General features: G+C 42.5%; 1 protein-coding gene across 4 annotated transcripts in view; it reads left to right on the forward strand.

Moving 5' to 3' along the window:
- LRRC4C (leucine rich repeat containing 4C) overlaps positions 1-19,515 on the forward strand; it is a 614,780-nt gene that overhangs the window by 251,850 nt on the left and 343,415 nt on the right. The window lies entirely within an intron of this gene.

Raw genomic sequence — 19,515 nt, forward strand, 5'->3', positions numbered from 1 at the left:
TTAAGTTTGATTTTCTGGGTTGCTGTTGCTTCATTTTTTAACTGAAGGTGGGTGGGTGGGGAATATGTGGAAGTTTCTCCTAAGTATGTGGAAGCTTAAAATGGATGTCAGGTTCTTCCATCCTTCCCAAAGAGGAATTTAGAAATGTGTGTGGGAGAACAAGACAACCATCTTCCTTTGTGAATTTCAACCTGTGGAGCTAGGTTGATTAACTGTGACTGCTCTTGGCTCAGTCTGAAAAATTTACTACCTAGTTTACTGAGTCATTGGACAAGCATTAAACTCCATTGATTTCAGCAAAGCCTGACCACAAGTCTACACTAATATTGATGACAGCAGTTTTAAATTAAGCTTCTGGATGCTTTCCCTCTGTTTTCATTCGTGGTTTCTAATATTTATTTAATAACTCTTTCTTGTATCATGTGTTCTTTTGGCGGCTCACAAATCCCCCAGCACTTGCTTAAATTGAAATCCGCTTCTCAAACTAGTGCTGTGTTGAGCACAGGTCCTGCTTTGGCAAAACTCCAAAGAGCCATTTGGCTTTCCTGCTTCTTTCAAGAAATCAGGAAAACTTTCATTGGTTACATGAGTGAAGATTGTGCTTTTTATATTAAATGGTTTCTTTTTTATTCTCCATGCAAGCTAAACAAAACCACCAGGACACACTCACTGAGGTGCACCAATTTTTTCCAGCAAGGAAGCACTCCCTTACTGTGGCCACACAATATTTTGTGGTCACAGTGAGCCTTTGTGAGATGTCTAACACAATGAGCATGTGGGGAAGAGTTAAAGAATGGAGCACAAAAAAGTCCACCTGGCACCTTGTACACTTACTATTGTAAGAGCAGTTGTTCTGTCCACCCCACCCCCTGTGAAAATTCTCCAAGTTTCTCCCTGTCATGGGAATTTCAGAGGCCACTTTGATTTGCCCTCTCCTCTCCAGTTTTTATTTTTTTAAAATTGTGTGAAACCTTCAGCACAGTGCTACATCAATGAGAATGTGCTTTTGGCACACAGTTCCTTTCTCTGGTCGATATGATGGGGCACAAAAGTGTCAAGAAAATATTTTGTTTTATTCTCGACTTGGTGCTGGAGGCCTATTATTATGCTATAGAACAGCATGACGAAGGACTGATAACCTCACACCACATGCCTGCCATTATTCTGTGTACAAGACATCATCAACTAAACAAAGACCTTAATAAGACTTTGGATAATCATGTAGGCTTTCACTTAAAAAAGAAGAAAAGCACTTCACATTCTGCTCCCATCTTCATAAATATAGAGAACCGTTCAGCTTGCTGCTAAGTCCACAAGCTGTGTTGCTGCCTTCCTGCTTAGCAATGGAATTGCCGTGAAATGTTAGGGGTTTGCCTTTTAAATTATTTTATTTTGGGGGCAACTATCACCATGGTAACATGAGTATCCTTCATGGTTTGAACTGATAACTGCCTGAGACTTCATTTAAAAAGAACAAAGTTAACAGCTCTTGTGGTGAGTCAGAGTATAACTTGAATAAATGAAGTAGTATTGTTTCCCAGGACAAAACATGGTCAGTTTAATGATTTATTGTGTCTCTGAAACAAATAACAGAGAGCTGCTTTGTTTCTTTTGCCTTAGAAATAGCAAGATGTCTCTTCCCCTAGCCTAACCTACACTAAATCAGGCTAATTCTACCCTGGGCTCTTTCAAAATATAATAGGATACATAAATGTAAATATGGTTGCATCTGGCTAATATCCATATACCATGTGTATCTGGTGGAAGTATGCATGGGGCCCCATTGATGTAGAGTCTGGCATCATGAATGAGTGACCAAAAAGAGAGGCTGCAAGGTGTGAATATTGATGGGAAGGCATGCAAAGCAGGTCTTAGTTTAGGATGATGAGTCTGGTGAATTTTTATAGTCTCCTGCTTATTAAGTATAAATCCATTCAAGCCCTACTATTGAGATGCATAACAATTTGTGGAATCAAATCTTCACATTCAATTAAATAAGCAATTTTAAGCTTGTGAAATGGACTGTACAAATCAATCAATACAGAATGATTTCTCCATAGCATCACATTTGTTTACCTTGGGCAACTACACAGGGGAACAAAATGAACTTGCAGACGATTTCAACTGTTTGAGCTTGATCTGAAAACCACAGTGGCAGATTTTATTAGTCCATGCCACACCCCAGCATGCACGGGTATATTTTTATTTGCTGGTGGCCAAAAGAACACTGTTTTGCACCACAGCGGACTATAAGACACAGAACTGGGTTAGAATCATAGAATCATAGAATCATAGAGTTGGAAGAGACCACAAGGGCCATCGAGTCCAACCCCCTGCCAAGCAGGAAACACCATCAGAGTACTCCTGACATATGGTCGTTAAGCCTCTGCTTAAAGACCTCCAAAGAAGGAGACTCCACCACACTCCTTGGCAGCAAATTCCACTGTCGAACAGCTCTCACTGTCAGGAAGTTCCTCCTAATGTTTAGGTGGAATCTTTTTTCTTGTAGTTTGGAATCATTGCTCCGTGTCCGCTTCTCTGGAGCAGCAGAAAACAACCTTTCTCCCTCCTCTATGTGACATCCTTTTATATATTTGAACATGGCTATCATATCACCCCTTAACCTCCTCTTCTCCAGGCTAAACATGCCCAGCTCCCTTAGCCGTTCCTCATAAGGCATCGTTTCCAGGCCTTTGACCATTTTGGTTGCCCTCCTCTGGACACGTTCCAGTTTGTCAGTGTCCTTCTTGAACTGTGGTCCCCAGAACTGGACACAGTACTCCAGGTGAGGTCTGACCAGAGCAGAATACAGTGGCACTATTACTTCCCTTGATCTAGATGCTATACTCCTATTGATGCAGCCCAGAATTGCATTGGCTTTTTTAGCTGCCGCATCACACTGTTGGCTCATGTCAAGTTTGTGGTCAACCAAGACTCCTAGATCCTTTTCACATGTACTGCTCTCAAGCCAGGTGTCACCCATCTTGTATTTGTGCCTCTCATTTGTTTTGCCCAAGTGCAATACTTTACATTTCTCCCTGTTAAAATTCATCTTGTTTGTTTTGGCCCAGTTCTCTAATCTGTCCAGGTCGTTTTGAAGTGTGATCCTGTCCTCTGGGGTGTTAGCCACCCCTCCCAGTTTGGTGTCATCTGCAAATTTGATCAGGATGCCCTTGAGTCCATCATCCAAGTCGTTGATAAAGATGTTGAATAAGACCGGGCCCAAGACAGAACCCTGTGGCACCCCACTAGTCACTCTTCTCCAGGATGAAGAGGAACCATTGATGAGCACCCTTTGGGTTCGGTCAGTCAGCCAGTTACAAATCCACTGAGTGGTAGCATAGTCAAGTCCGCATTTTACCAGCTTCTTTACAAGAATATCATGGGGCACCTTGTCAAATGCCTTGCTGAAATCAAGGTAGGCTACATCCACTGCATTCCCTTCATCTACCAGGCTTGTAATTCTGTCAAAAAACAAGATCAGGTTAGTCTGACATGACTTATTTTTCAGAAATCCATGCTGACTATTGGTGATCACAGTATTCCTTTCTAGGTGCTCACAGACTGTTTGCTTAATGATCTGCTCCAGAATCTTCCCAGGTATTGATGTCGGACTGACTGGGCGGTAATTATTTGGGTCCTCTCTTTCCCCCTTTTTGAAAATAGGGACAACATTTGCCCTCCTCCAGTCTGCCGGGACTTCGCCTGTTCTCCAGGCATTCTCAAAGATGACTGCCAGTGGTTCTGAGATCACATCTGCCAGTTCTTTTAATACTCTTGGATGCAGTTCATCTGGCCCTGGAGACTTGAATACATCTAAACTAGCCAAGTATTCTTGTACTATCTCCTTAGTTATTCTGGGCTGTGTTTCCTCTGCTGAATCATTTGCTCCAAATTCTTCAGGTCGGGCATTGTTTTCTTTATCGGAGAAGACTGAGGCAAAGAAGGCATTGAGGAGTTCAGCCCTTTCTGTATCCCCTGTTTGCATTTCACCATCTTCTCCTCTGAGTGACCCCACTGTTTCTTTGTTCTTCCTTTTGCTACGAACATACCCATAAAAGCCTTTTTTGTTGCTTTTAACATCTCTAGCAAGCCTGAGTTCATTCTGTGCTTTAGCTTTTCTGACTTTGTGTCTACACGTGCTGGCTATTTGTTTGAATTCCTCTTTGGTGGTTTCCCCCCTTTGCCATTTTTTGTACACATCCTTTTTTAATCTTAACTCAGTTAAAAGTTCTTTAGATAGCCACCCTGGCTTCTTTAGGCACCTTCCATGTTTCCGTCTCATTGGTATTGCCTGAAGTTGTGCTTTTACTATCTCCCTCTTAACAAACTCCCAGCCATCATGAACTCCCTTTCCTTTTAGTATTACTGTCCATGGGATCTCACCCAGCACTTCCCTAAGTTTTATGAAGTCAGCTTTCTTAAAGTCAAGAAATTGATCCCTAGTATGCTTGGCTGCTCCTTTCCGCTGTATAGTAAACTTCAGAAGAGCATGATCACTCTCGCCTAATGATCCTTCCACTTCTACCCCACTAACCAGGTCATCAACATTGGTTAGGACCAGATCTAAAATGGCTGTTCCTCTTGTTGCTTCTCCCACTTTCTGGACAATGAAGTTGTCTGCAAGGCCAGTGAGGAATCTGTTTGACCTTATGCTCTTGGCTGAGTTTGACATCCAGCAAATATCCGGGTAATTGAAGTCCCCCATTACTACTATCTCCCTTCCTTTTGCATGCTTGGCCATCTGTTCCAGGAAGGCATCATCTATGTCCTCCGTTTGGCTTGGGGATCTATAGTAAACTCCCACAATGAGGTCCCTATTATTCTTCTCTCCCTTAATTTTGACGCAAATGCTCTCACTTTGGCTTTGAGGTTCTAAATCTTGGATCTCTTCACAGGTATACAAATCCCTGACATATAATGCCACTCTTCCTCCTTTCTTTCTGGTCTGTTTCTCTGAAATAGATTGTATCCCTCCATTATTACATTCCAGTCGTGGGACTTATCCCACCAGGTTTCAGTGATGCCTATTATGTCATATTTAGTTTGCTGTACCAAGAGCTCAAGCTCATCTTGTTTATTACCCATGCTTTGCGCATTAGTGTACAGACATTGAAGTCCATTAATCATTCCCCCGTGTCTCTTATTTAAGGATTTTTTCCTCCCATCACTAGGTCTGCGTGCTGTTTGCTCCATTTGGTCTATGACATTTGGATGATCATCTTCATCAATTGATAGACTCCTACCTTCAGGAGCACTGTCTCCCTCCCCCACATTAGTCAGTTTAAAGCCCTCCTGATGAGGTTTCTGAGATTTTTGGCAAAAACATTCCGCCCAACCGTTGTGAGGTGCAGCCCATCACTTGCCAGAAGTCCGTCTTCAAGAAACTGCAGTCCGTGATCTAAGAATCCAAACCGTTCCTGTTTACACCATTTGCGAAGCCAGCTGTTCACTTCCACTATTTTTCTCTCTCTCCCTGGGCCACGTCGTTCAACTGGGAGGACAGATGAGATGACAATTTGTGCATTTAATTGCTTCAATTTCCTGCCCAGAGCCTCATAGTCTCTTTTGATCTTCTGGAGGCTATTGCTTGCAGTGTCACTGGTTCCCACATGAACCAAGAGGAAGGGGTATTTGTCAGTGGGTTTTATGATTCCTTGCAGTCGTTCAGTTACATCTTGGATCTTAGCCCCGGGGAGACAGCACACTTCCCGAGATATCTTGTCAGGCCCACAGATCACTGCTTCTGTTCCCCTCAGTAGGGAATCCCCTATCACCACTACACGCCTCCTCTTAGGTTTGGTCGGGGTTCTTCCGTGAGCTGTTCGTTCCAAGGTCGCCTGCACGTTCCCTGAGGACTGACTTTGCTGCTCGTCTTCATATACCTGATCGACTGTAATGAGGGAGAGATCCTCAAATGGAGTCTGCTCTTCGTCTTCCATGCTAGGGGAGAGGACCTCAAAGCGATTGTGTATTTCTAAACAATCAGAGCGAACCCTGGGCTTCCTACTTCTTTGAGTCACGTTTCTCCATATATCTGGCTCCTGTGTTGGTGAACTAGCCTCCTTCTCAGGGGAGTCCCCTGTCTCCTCCTTGGTGGAGACGGTGTGCTCTGTTGCTTCCAAGAAGAGCTCCAGCTCTCTAATTCTTTGGAGCGTAGCTACACGTTCCTCCAGTTGCTGGACTTTGTCTTTTAAGAGGGCAATCAACATGCAATTGCTGCAGGTAAAGCTGCCTGCAACCTTTGGCAAGATGGCAAACATTGTGCAGGAACCGCAGGCGACTGCAGCTGTTCCCTCACTCTCCATCTTGAGAACGTGTCGTTGGGGGTGGCTACAGCGGTCCTCCATCATAAGAAGCGTGCAGACAGGACAAATAACTCCCCCCCCCAAAAAAAAACCCCTAGGTCTCCCCCAACAAACGTTTGAGACTAGCTCCCCTAAATCTAAAGATGGATGAAACTGCGCGCACCACTGCCCTGCAAGCTCTGATAAGCTCCTCCCACAGCTAATCACCTACCTCAACAGAAACCCTGCCCCCTCTGACCTTTGCACAGGGAGAGCAGCTAATCAGCCACAAAGAAACACACACAGGAGGAAACCCTTTTTGCTCCTTCTTCAGCTGCTGCCCTGCAAGCTCGTTGAAGTTGAAGGACCGCATTTTATTAACTATCTATGCAGGATGTTCAGTGGGATAAATACAAACCTCATCTGCATGTTGTCTCCCACTCCCACCTCTGTTATAGGTGAATCCCATGCTGTTTCCAAGCATGTGAGCAGTTGCCATAAATCTTTCTAGTTCTTCAGTGCCCCACAGCTGTGGATGTGTTGATGGAGGAATACTTTAGGCATGGTCCCTGGGCCCAATACTTTTGGGTGGGTGAGGCAAGGGTTCTGGTCTCTGTCTCCTGAGCCCAATGGGCACCTACAGAGCAGAGGCTCCTCTTCTGGTTTCCTTGCCATCTGAAGTGCCATGGACACATCAGTGAGAAATTCTTCTCAGTGTCAAGGCCTGGTGTTCTCCCCAGAAAGACTCACCTGGAGCCCATTGTGACATCTTCGAAAAACAACATCTTTCAATAACAAAATACTTTTTTTAAAAAGTTTTTTTTTTCAAGTTGTGAAACTTCTCTTCATCTCTTTTTACTCTAGTTATTTTGGTGTTATTTTTATGCTGTTTGTATCCATTTGCTGCTTTCAGCTTGCTTTGATGTATTTTTGTTTTATTTTATAGTGCTTTTAATAGTTTATTGTAAGGCCCTCTGATAATATGCTTGAAGGGCAGAGTGTAAATCTCAATAATAAACAAAGCAGCAGATTTTGTGAATCCTTTATATTGCATCCTCAACAGCCACTGGTGAGTAGGTGATGCAAAAATGTATAGCACTCTTTGCATATTCTTTCTTTGCACTAACAGGAAGATTGTTAGGTAAAAATGTCCCCTAACGTGGCATTTTGCCCAGGAAACAGGTCACTGTACATTTTCCTGATGTTCAGCAGGATGCATCATTAATCCTCTTTTTAAAAAATACAGAGTATGAAAATGTCTTTTGAGCAGATATATGGTGTACTTATCTGTCACTGTGTTGAATAAAAGGCAGCAAAATAATTCAGGTATTAGACACAATTAGTACAATAATGCTAACCTCAATACAAGACTTTGACCTCATAGCAAACCTTGTTGAAAGAATAGCACAATATACACACATAGGGAGTGTTTCCAATAGGGTAGAGTGTGTGTGTGTGTGTGTGTGTGTGTGTGTGTGTGTGTTGTCTAGCTGGCCTGGTTTAATCAGCATGTACTGGTATTCTGATGCACACAAGATTGATCATTTGTGCAACAGTCAATTTGTAGAATGGCAGGATGTGGTTACAACTGAAGCTCATTTTTATATTCAAAATAATAAGACTAGCCTTACATTTCATAATATGCATAACATGTCAAGGAAATTATGGATTTTAGGATGCTTTGCAACTACACATTTTAAATGTGTGGTGTGTGTTTTTTAAGTAGTTGGACATATGCAGTAGCTTCTGAATTGTAGATCTACTTGCACAAACTTTCTTTGAAATGTCTCATTATATAATGTGTCTTGATGAGAAATACAGATTGGTTGCCATTACTTATAATCCTTTCCTAGCAAAATGACAAACAGTCACGTATATTGGAATAAGCCTGCTCCTAAATACTTCATCTTGGGTGGATGTGTTCTATTTCATAATTCCAACCTTCAGTTGCTTCATAGCAAGATGGAATTATCAATCCTTCTTTTAACATTGAAATCCTATTCACGTCTACTCAGAAGTAAGTCCCAATTCTACCAGGTAAGTGTGTAGAACATTGCAGTCTCGGATGTCTTTAAAATAATAATTAAGGACAGCTTCAGTAAGTGTTCAGTTTTTAGTATAGTTAACCCATAATTCATATTATTAGCAGTGCTAGAGTCAGAACTTAACACCATTTTAACAAGTAGTATTAACTGAAGAATTTAGTTCCCTGGTATTAACACTCTTCAGAATATTAATTCAGGTGGTATATAACATAAAATAACTTCTGTTACAACTGAGTGAAAAGAGAACTGGGAATGATAAATTGGGAGAGGGTATAGAAGCTCATCAGTCTCTTCCTGTGTAAGCATTCATGACCTTTACTACAAAATTACAACTTGGAAAAGAATTGAATATTGAAGGGAAGGGAGTGGAGATAATGCTTGCTGGATGTGCTCAACAAGGTACATATAAAATAGTGTGTGCTGGGCATGGCATGTCAAAAAATACAAATATATTGGAAAATATTGAACGGCAAGGGATAGTAAACCCACCTGATAGAAGTTATACCAAAAGGAAATTGTTTCTTTATTGTCCATATGGTGTAGTAATTGGAGTGCAGGAGTATAAAATACATACTTTAAAATATTTTTCTGTGTCTTTAAGGATTTTACATCTCCATTCTTCTGGGGCAGAATTTACTTGTGTATACCTCTGTTGAAACCCATCTGTCTAGGTTCCAGATCTGCCATTCAGATGCCCAGGCATCCTCTCCTGCCCCCTGGTCTCTTTCTCTCCAACACACACACACACACACACACACACACACACACACACACACACACGAACACACATGCTCACAGAGTGAATATCTTTCTCCCTTAGGAAGAAGTTCCTTTTGCACAAGGCTTCATATTTATTTATTACACCATTGCATATTTAATTTAAAAAACACAGGGCAGTGTGGTTGTTCTCCTTTGACCTCACTCCCCCCCCCTCAAAATGTTGTAAGGTGTTGTTTCTGTCCTACCTTCACAGATCCCTTCTTTCTTTTCAGAGAGCAGAAGTAGAAAACTTATCCATCATGCAATATGCAGCGAATGGGAAAAGGGATATTATGCAAGCAATGCTAGATTGGGTATTCATTTGCATGAATCAAATCCCTCCAGTAGGTGGGAGGTTTTCCCCTCCTGTTTGTTTGTTTGTTTTTTCAGGCAGAGGGCCTTCTCGGTAGTGGCACCCGCCCTGTGGAACGCCCTCCCACCAGATGTCAAAGAGAAAAACAACTACCAGACTCTTAGAAGACATCTGAAGGCAGCCCTGTTTAGGGAAGCTTTTAATGTTTGACAGACTATTGTATTTTAATATTTTGTTGGAAGCTGCCCAGACTGGCTGGGGAAACCCAGCCAGATGGGCGGGGTATAAAAATAAATTTATGATTATTATTATTTCATCATCTTAAAGAAGCCCATGTATAATGGAATAATGCGCACTTGCCAACACATTCCATTTTAACACTGTTTTCTATGACTAGCATAATACCGCTAGCTCTTGAGTCTAAGCTGCCCCAGGCATTGCACGCACAACTGACTGACTACTTTGGACAGAGAGCACAGCAGCAGCAGAAGCCACCTCCTGTTATTAGGCACAGATTGTTGCTTTCTTCCCTTTGTGCCTGCTACCTTTCGCTGTTGAAGTCAGCCACACTCTTTGAATTATTGCCATGGCTCATTTGGCTGACAATAGAGGTGTCCTTTAAATACTTGGCAGGGAGTTTGTGCTTTGCCATCACTTACCTTGAAGAAGCTGACAATAGGATAAGACAAAGAAAGAGCAATTTACTGAAACCGGACAAGGGAATAGAAATGAAAAAAAGAAAAAAAGAGAGAGTTTGTCTAAATCAGACCACCTCTTACTATAAGTGCTGCTTTATATCTCAAGCACTCGTGCACTGTCCTGCAAGCACAGAAATGTGGGGCACTGCCAACTGTCAGATTTTATTTTATTTATTTTTTAGAAAGTCTTGTCCTTTTAAGAAAAAGTTACAGATTTTTTTTTTGTTGTTGTTATGGTAAAAAAAAAAAAGGAGTTCTCTCAAACAAAATCAGAAACAACACCAAGCTCAGACACTTTGTTGCCAGCCTCCCTGGCTTCCCAAGCTTCAGTGAAAGCTCAGGGGAAGATGCCATGAAGATGCTACATGTGTGTTTTTCAGAGCAGGAAGTAGAGGCAGCTGGAGTGGCTGCAGAGCGCTGGTAAAATGTATAACGGAAAGAGAAACACACACACTATTTGTGGCCACCTTGCAACAAACATGTAAGATTGGCGGATCTGTTGTAGTGTTCTGAGCATAAAATCTTTGCTTGATTCCATTTTTAAAAGAAGGTTGGAGCTCTCACATTTATAGAACATTACTTTAATTTCACCATATAAAATATTGTACATTTTAAGTGGCAGTTAGTGTAGCTTTTCACCCATTTCTCTTTGATATTTGTTATGAAAGACTTTGGCCCTAGTTCAGAAAGAGACACCTTGTGTACAACTCTGGGCTGTATGCTTGTTCCCATTATTGGGTGCCATCCCTGCTGAAGCAATGGAAAGGTCTCTGAGCTTCAGCATCAATTGAAAAGAAGAAGGGCATCAATTGGCAGAAGAAGGGGAGAGATGGAGTTGACTGTAATCAGTTAACCTTCCCTTCAAGCAGGTGATTGGGTCTATGAAAAGATACTGCCCATCATGTGTTTAGCGGGATGTGTGCCATGCAAGGGCATAACTCATACATCTTATTATTATGATGGATAAATGAATGCAAACCTTCAATTTTTTTGTTCTATTGTTCACAGTTCCATTAATAATTTAAAAGCTAACCAAATAAGAACAAAAATGTGTTAAATGTTTATGGCCCTTCCCATTTCTTTCTAAACTATGGTAGGTAGGCAGTTCATATCAGCACTCCTCTTTATTTCCTCCGCCCAAGATGCCATTCCCTTCTATATTGCCTAATGGAATGTATACAACACTTTGGGAAAGCAGCAAAAAGGCTCATTTGCACAGCTGATCCAGAAATTATGATTCATGTTCATGGCAAGCAAAAGTTGCATCAGGGTCTAAAAAGAGAGGCAGCACCAGGTGTGCTTGAATAAATAGAATCCAGGTGGTATCATTTCAGAATATTGGATTCAACAGGGAACATAAATTTTTCATGATCTGGCAAAGAGACTAAGCGGGGAAACATTTTCATCAAGGTTGCAAATATTGAACGGAGTAAAATGTCAGGCCAATGTTCAATAGTCATTTCAATATGGGGGTGTTGTCTGAAAACCTCCTCCATACCAGGGGTAAACTAGGGGTGACAACAAAAATTGAAACTAGGGGTGGGATGGGGGTTAGGGAAACAAACCCTCCTCCAGTTTGTACAATGAGTCATTATGAGCTCAGTTCAGGCTTGGCTTATTTTGACCCATACGATGTTGACACTCTCTGCTGCCAGGAAGCCTTTATTGTCATGAGTCCAACCATTTATCAGAGCTCACTCTTACAAAAATAGTTTGGGGAGATGCAGTGGATTGTTCACAGAAGGATCTAGACTGCCATCAATGGGAGCAGGGATGCTGGTGTGAATAAATGCAGTAGACACAGCCTATTTTTAATTCCAGCCTGTGGAACTTCTGTAGATACTAACTATATCTAGCATGTTGTATTATCACTCATTACCTTTTTGACAAACACATCAAGAAAAAAACACCTCATGCAGAGTTGAGCCTGAGACATGTCTCAAACTCAGTACCTTTGAAAGGTTAGTGACTCACTCTGCACCCTTTCTAGAAGATCAATTGGATCTTGTCATCAATTTTCTTACAACAATAATGCTAGAAGGAACCAAAGTGTCCTGTTACAGATGCATGGAAAGAAGTAGTTATGGGAAAAACTAGTAGGGAATAGACGTCTAGGATAGCTGCTATTATGAGATCAGTTGCTGTAAGATTTGTGCACTGTTAAGAAAGTTTGTTCCACACTTGAGACTGACTAATGAATGAATTGCATTCATAATTTTCCAAAGTTTTGCTGCAGCAAATATTACTGTAGGGACAGATAGCAGCTGACTACTGATTTGTGCTGTTGCCTTCCTTTGCTGGTATCCATGTGCAAAAGGTGAGTCTTTTGATAGACTCTTGAGTTTTTTTCTGTGTTCAACAATTATTTATTGTAGGTTTGCATGAATGGAACAGAATGAATGGAACAGCTGTTCCATGTGTACAAAATCCCTGCCACAAATGCAATCAGATTGCTGAATGAGGGAGGCTGACTTTCTGATATAGGACTGGGCAGTCCTTTCTGTACTGAGGTCTGCACTGGAAATGTACCATTCACATGAGGAATGCAGTTCATTCATTCTCTTTAATTGCTTCAAACTAAGGATGCAGGTGGTGCTGTGGGTTAAACCACAGAGCCTAGGGCTTGCCAATCAGAAGGTCGGCAGTTTGAATCCCCGCGACAGGGTGAGCTCCCATTGCTCAGTCCCAGCTCCTGCCCACCTAGCAGTTCGAAAGCATGAAGTGCAAGTAGATAAATAGGTACCGCTCCAGTGGGAAGGTAAACGGCATTTCCGTGCGCTGCTCTGGTTCGCCAAAAGCAGCTTAGTCATGCTGGCCACATGACCTGGAAGCTGTATGCCGGCTCCCTCAGCCAAATAAGCGAGATGAGCGCCACAACCCCAGAGTCCGCCACTGGACCTAATGGTTAGGGGTCCCTTTACCTTTACCTAAGGATGGCATCCAATGAAATGGTTCTGTTAGTACAAGGATTTCCATTTTGCAGTGGGACATCCCTCCCTATCTTCTCCCCATACAGCCCCTCTCCATATCTGCTCCAGAGACTTACAGTACCACCAGAATAGATTTAGGGGGCATGTGGGGAGTGCAAGGAGGGGAGACGGTCGAGAAGTATTTTGCATACTCAGAAGTCCTTGAGCTAATGGAAATACTTAATTGGATAATGCCCTAACAATATTGCCTATGCTTTTATATGACTTAATGAAACCATAGCTAGGGAAAAGATTACCCTTTTAAAAATACACTTAATCTAGAATTGTTAATGTGAACTGTGTTTTGCTATGTCAAAAGTACCGTATTTTTTGCTCTATAAGACTCACTTTTTCCTCCTAAAAAATAAGGGGAAATGTGTGTCCATCTTATGGAGTGAATGCAGGCTGCACAGCTATCCCAGAAGCCAGAACAGCAAGAGGGATTGCTGTTTTCGCTGCGCAGCGATCCTTCTTGTTCTGGCTTCTGAGATTCAGAATATTTTTTTTCTTGTTTTCCTCCTCCAAAAACTAGGTGTGTCTTATGGTCTGGTGCGTCTTATAGAGCAAAAAATATGGCAATCTACTGGGTTTAATTTAGCAATGCAACAGAAGAATCCTATATGTAATCACATGAAATAATATCTGTGTATCTCTAGTATCACTTGGTCATGCCCTCATCTCATTGTTCTGTACTTCATTGTAGCTTTAAGGCCTAAAGCATCTGCCTCAAACTTGAGTATTTTTAGATGAATAGGCTTTACCAGGTAATTTTGATCTACAAGTCAACTTAAAACAAAATAACTAAACAGTGTTAAAAATGCATACTGCTGCTGTCATGGCTTTTGGGTTTTTCAATGCAAAAAAAGCCTTCTTCTTGCACTGAAAACCTCAAAGGCCATGACATGGCTCACTTTGCAGGTATGCTGAAAGATGAAAGAGAAGAGTGAAAATTTGACCCATATTTGCTGCATATCAAACGTACAGTGATTTAGGAAGGTCCCTTTATAGTTCTAAGCATTATTTAGATGTGATAAGTCTCTTGGTGTCATAAAGTGGTGCTTTGTTCTTCCCAGCAGGGCTTGTAGCTAGGTCACATACATCCTAAGCTATGACAAAAGGTTTACCTAGGAAAATTTTTTTATTTTTTAAAGACAGGTATAATATTAACAACATTTAACTTGAAAAGTGCTGTATAAATGCTTTCAAAAGCACATTACATGCATTCTATAAGCCTCAGTGGGAGGCATTCTGTACGCTATGCCTGGGCTGCAGAGAACCCTGCTCACCATGCTGGGAGCCAGCGGAGTCTACTTGCTGTCTTTGGCCCTTGGACTAACAGGCTGCATTATGACAGAGGGATCTTGGGTGGTGCTGTGCAGCGCTGTGTGTCCAATACTCTGCTGGTGTGAGGGCAGTTGTTGAGGATAAGGAAAGGATGAAGGGTCAAGAAAAGGCTGTGAGTGGTGGGAGGCCCTTTCCCCATCTTCTGGACCTCCTGGGGAACTCAACAAACCTGCTGCACCTGGAACTGGGTGTGGTGAGTGCATCTGAATGGGACACGAGTGTGGGCAGCCTGAGTATGTACCATCCACCCTGGGCCTGCTCATGAAAAGCAAACCTAAAGTAAGGTGACGGTCTGTTTCCAGGAACTCTTCTTGTTCTGAGACTTTTGTGGGTGAGCTGAGAGTTTGTTTGGACCCTGGGTGAGAACCTGGAGGTGAAAGTGAGGATATGTCAGAAGAGAAATGAATTGATATTGGTTTATACATATTAATAACTTTGAATTAACTGCTTCAGGGGGATGCACATGCAGTTCCAGTGTAAAATATCTCCCTGTCATTGCTTTACAAAGACCTGAGGAACTCAAAGCCCAAACCTAGAGTTGATATTGCTTTCCCCCCATATCAAAATGCTGAGGTAGACTTGGATGCAGGTGAACAAGTAGAAGAATTTCAGAGAGTCTAATGAGGTTGGATAAGAGTGGTTGGGGGAACCCAGCCAGATGGGCGGAGTATAAATAATAAATTATTATAATATATTATTATAAGACTATTGATGTTTCTTTGGACTCTGAACATTTATGTGTCTGTTTGAGGGGTGGTTTGGGAAGTCCTCTACATTCTTAGCCAAGGCTTCCCTCACTCCTGTGTGAGGAGAAAATGATGTACCAAAGAGCCTAGTTGGGTGAGATCAAATATATATGTAGTCCTAGTCCAATATCCTGTCTCCAGTCATGACTAATCTGATGCCTTTTGAGAAGCCCACAAGCAGGACATGAGTACAGTAGCCCTCTCTCACTGTTGTTCCTCCTAAATTTGTGTTTAGAAGCATATGGCCTCTGACACTGGAGTTAGTCTTCTTCCTTCTTTGGCGATCACTCGTAGCTGAGTAAGATTTTCTTCCATAAACATGGTTTTAAATGTGAGTCCCTAAGTGACTGTGGAGGCCAATTCTGGATCCACATGTCCTTCCACATTGGGGACATAGGTTTCAGAGTTGATCAAGGTGTGGATTTGTCAAGTGTGCCTTCTGCTTAGTGCATTTCTCCATTTCATCCTGAGTTTGAGTTTCTTCAAAACCCATGACACCTTTGGTAAAGGCTGTTCTCCGATTGCAGCTCCCAGTTGTCAGTGTTTATACTACATTTTTTTAAAGATTTGCCTTGAGAGAGTCTTTGAACCCCTGTTGTTGACCACCAGCATTACGCTTTCAAATTTTAAGCTCGGAATAGAGTAGTTGCTTTGGAAGACGATAATCAGGAATCCACACAACATGACCAGTCCAATGAAATTGATGTTGAAGAATCATTGCTTTGACACTGGTGATCTTTGCTTCTTCCAGTACACTGGCATTAGTTCGCCTGTCTTCCCAAGTGATATGTAAAATTTTTTGAAGACACTGTTGATGGATTCTTTCAAGGAGTTGAAGAGGTGTTTATAAGTGGTCCATGTTTCACAAGCATGCAGTAAAGTTGGTAGTACAATAGCTTTGTAAACAAGCATTTTGATTTCCTTATGAATGTCCTGGTCCTCAAACACTTTGCAATTCAATCGGGAGTTAGTGCAGCCATCATGACCATAAGGCTGTTCTGCATTAATTTGTCTAATCCCCTTTTAAAGCCAGTCAAGCTGGTGGCTGCAGGGCTGCCTTTACCTGGGGGTGCAAGGAGTACAGGGCACCTGGGCACCGAATTCTGGAGGGCGCCAAAGGTATACCTACTGTATACCTGTCACTATTGATCAGCGGCAGTGAAAAGCAATGGAGCAAAAGCCACCCCCCATATTCTCGACGAGACAGGAAACAAAAGAAAAGCAGTTATTTCCACTGTGTCGTTGTTATATGTGAGCGATTTTCCTCCCCCCATAAAGGTCAACAACTTCGGCTTTCTCCCTCCCCAAGAAAGCTAAACAACTTTGAGTTTGGACCCCCCCCCCAAAAAAAATTTGGAGGCATCTAAACTAAATTTGGGGGCGCTGGGCGGATCTTTGCACCCAGGCAGCGCATATGCTAAAAATGGCCCTGGGTGGCTGCCACCACATTTTTCAGCAGTGAGTCCTGCAAGTGAGATGGTCATGCTTCCAGATGTTCCTTCCAGAGGCAACTTCTAGGATGGAATATTTTACAGCTCAGAGAAACAGTAAACACCCAGCCATCAGAAAAGAAAGAGCTCTTAAACAATCGTCTGGGCAATGGTTAGAGTGATGGTTAGAGTGCTGTGTTTCAGAAATGAAGAGCTGCATGATATGTTAATAGTAGAGCCACTTTTAAACAAGATGCATTTCACAGCCTTCAGCAGCTGAATCTTTAATAATTTGCACACAATGAAAAATGAAACATTAGAAATCTTGATGTAAATGCCTTTAACCCAATAGTTTTGCTGCCTTGAAAGGCTCTGCTTCTTTTCTTTTTTCTCTCCATCATTCCAAAATAATACCAAGGGCTTTTATTGAAGTAGCAGCAGGGGTTCCACTTCAAAACAAATCTACATTCATAATGCTTTTTGGTGTGCTTAGGAATTTGCATGCTGCTATCTGAATGCCCAGATGGCAAAGCCTGGGCGACTTGAGTGGATCGAGTATTTTGTTATAAATGTATCCGGAACCCTTGGTGTTTCACCTGTTTTCAACTAGAGAGAGGTGGTGGGCTTATTCTCCAGTTGGACCTGACTGACAAATGCCTTCCATGAATGTCTTCTCTCTACCTAGCTATTAAAGTATTAGCAGGCAGTTTGTGGAGAAATCAATGGTTTCCCAGCAGCACATACATATTCAGCTGCTCAAATTGTTTGAAAGTTGATATTCAGTAAGTCAGCACAGATTAAGTATATAATATGTTTATTAAAACCATCTGCATGCAAGAGACACTATTGAACTATCAGTGTTATCAGCAGCATTTTATTTTTTATGTCCAGGTGCACAAAGCCAAGTGCAGATGATAATTTCTTTAAAGAGTAGAACACAGGTGTGAGATAGCAGCAATTCCCAGCCTTTTTGGTATGGAAACCCAGAAGTCCAGATTTACTTGGTATGGTAACCCATCAATTTATTGACACATGAATGTTGGATCTTTGCATGAGAAAGTGGCTCCAAGTGTTAAAATATAAGAACTGAGCCTTTCAGATATTCAGTTACTAGTATTACAAGTGCATGGTACTTTTGAAGTGCACAGAGCTCCTGTTATTTTCCAAAAGCCTGATAGGAGCTTTCAGTTCAGCCTTATATAGATACTATTCTAGTATATCCAAACAGTTCCACCAGGTAGCCTGACAGTAGAAGCATCTTACTTAACTATGAGTGGCACCAAAAGCATGAGGAGAACAAAAGTTGGGATGGTTTCTACTTTTCAGACATTTGAAACCGAAAACTGTCCTGCCAGACGAGAACTTGAGGTGGGCAACATGCATGCCACCACATCGTTAAGGTCATTTGTGTTGACTGAAAACAGAAATCTCTCTCCACCCAGTATTTAAGTGTAAGGCATGGGTAGGCAAACTAAGGCCTGGGGGCTGGATCAGGCCCAATCGCCTTCTAAATCTGGCCCATGGATGATCTGAGAATCAGCGTGTTTTTACACAAGTAGAATGTGTCCTTTTATTTAAAATGCATCTCTGGCTTATTTGTGGGGCATAGGAATTTGTTGATATTTTTTTCCCAAAATATAGTCCGGCCCGCCACAAGGTCTGAGGAACAGTGGACCGGCCCCCTGCTGAAAAAGTTTGCTGACCCCTGATGTAAGGTGTGTGCTTCTGATGGAATGTTGTGGTAGCTAGTAATATACATTAAAGGGGCATTGGTTTTCTTTCATCTTCTTCTTGAAATCACTAGGGGAGCTTGGCATTCTTGAAAAGTGGGGAACATCAGGTCTGGCAGGGGAAAGTGCCTCCAGGTCACATCTTGTTTCCATTTCATGTGATGGCTGTATGCAGAGGCTTGCTTTAGTGATCATGTCGGGTTGAGGTAAACATGGATTGCTTCATAGGCCTAGCATAGGTAGGAATTGTAGCCCTGTTGAAACTGGGGCATTGCATTCTCTGATATGTTATATCATATACCACAGATCTCTGGACCATGAAATCTGAAATATACTCAGAGTCGCAAAGTGATTTCATGCTCTTTATTCAGCTCATAGTGGTGAGGAGGAATGAATGAATGTCCCCTCAAAGTATCTGCTTTATATACATTATTTACACAATGGGCTGCACATGATTGGCTAATTCCAGGATTCTACTGTAGGCCAATCAGGTTGTGGATTCACTTCTATCTGGAGCATGATTGGGTGGTTCCTGCTAACCAATCATACTGCTGCATTGTTCTAGGACCAATCAGACTGCTGCATTCTGAATCCTATTGTTCTAGGACCAATCAGACTGCTGCCTTTTGGAGCCTATTGTTCTAGGACCAATCAGACTGCTGCAGTTTGGATCCTATTCAACTCAGTACATAACACCCCTCCCCTCTAAGTTCCAGTCCTGCCCGGAAGGTCGCATTCATAGTCCTCAAGGTACGCCGGTGGCCTACGTGTGCGTTGCGGCCTGGGGTGTTCCCTGGTCCGGGGTTCAGGTTCTGGCTCGTGTTCCAAGGATGGGGCTGTTTGGTCTGGCGCAACCGGCTCGCTCAGTCGTGGTTCTGGTTCCGGTGTCCTTTCGGCCTCGTGGGTCCTCTCTGTATTTACTGATTCTGCCTCTCCTGCTTGCCCCTGCTGCTCTATGGGCCTCACTGCCCCACTGTTCCCTTGGGACTCCTCTGACCTGTCCTCCTCCTCCTGGTTTTCTCCCGGGAATCGTCGCCGTATCTGGTCGCAGTGGCGGCGCCAGCATTGCCCCCCATCTGTTAGCACCTCGTACGACACGGGGCCCGTGACCCTGGTGACTGTGGCAGGTACCCATGCAGGGCCTGCCCCAAAATTCTTTGCGTACACTGGGTCCTGGGCCTCGAAGGTCCGGGG

Source organism: Podarcis erhardii (genome assembly GCF_964252035.2).
Source record: "Podarcis erhardii genome assembly, chromosome: 1".
Taxonomy (NCBI): domain Eukaryota; kingdom Metazoa; phylum Chordata; class Lepidosauria; order Squamata; family Lacertidae; genus Podarcis; species Podarcis erhardii.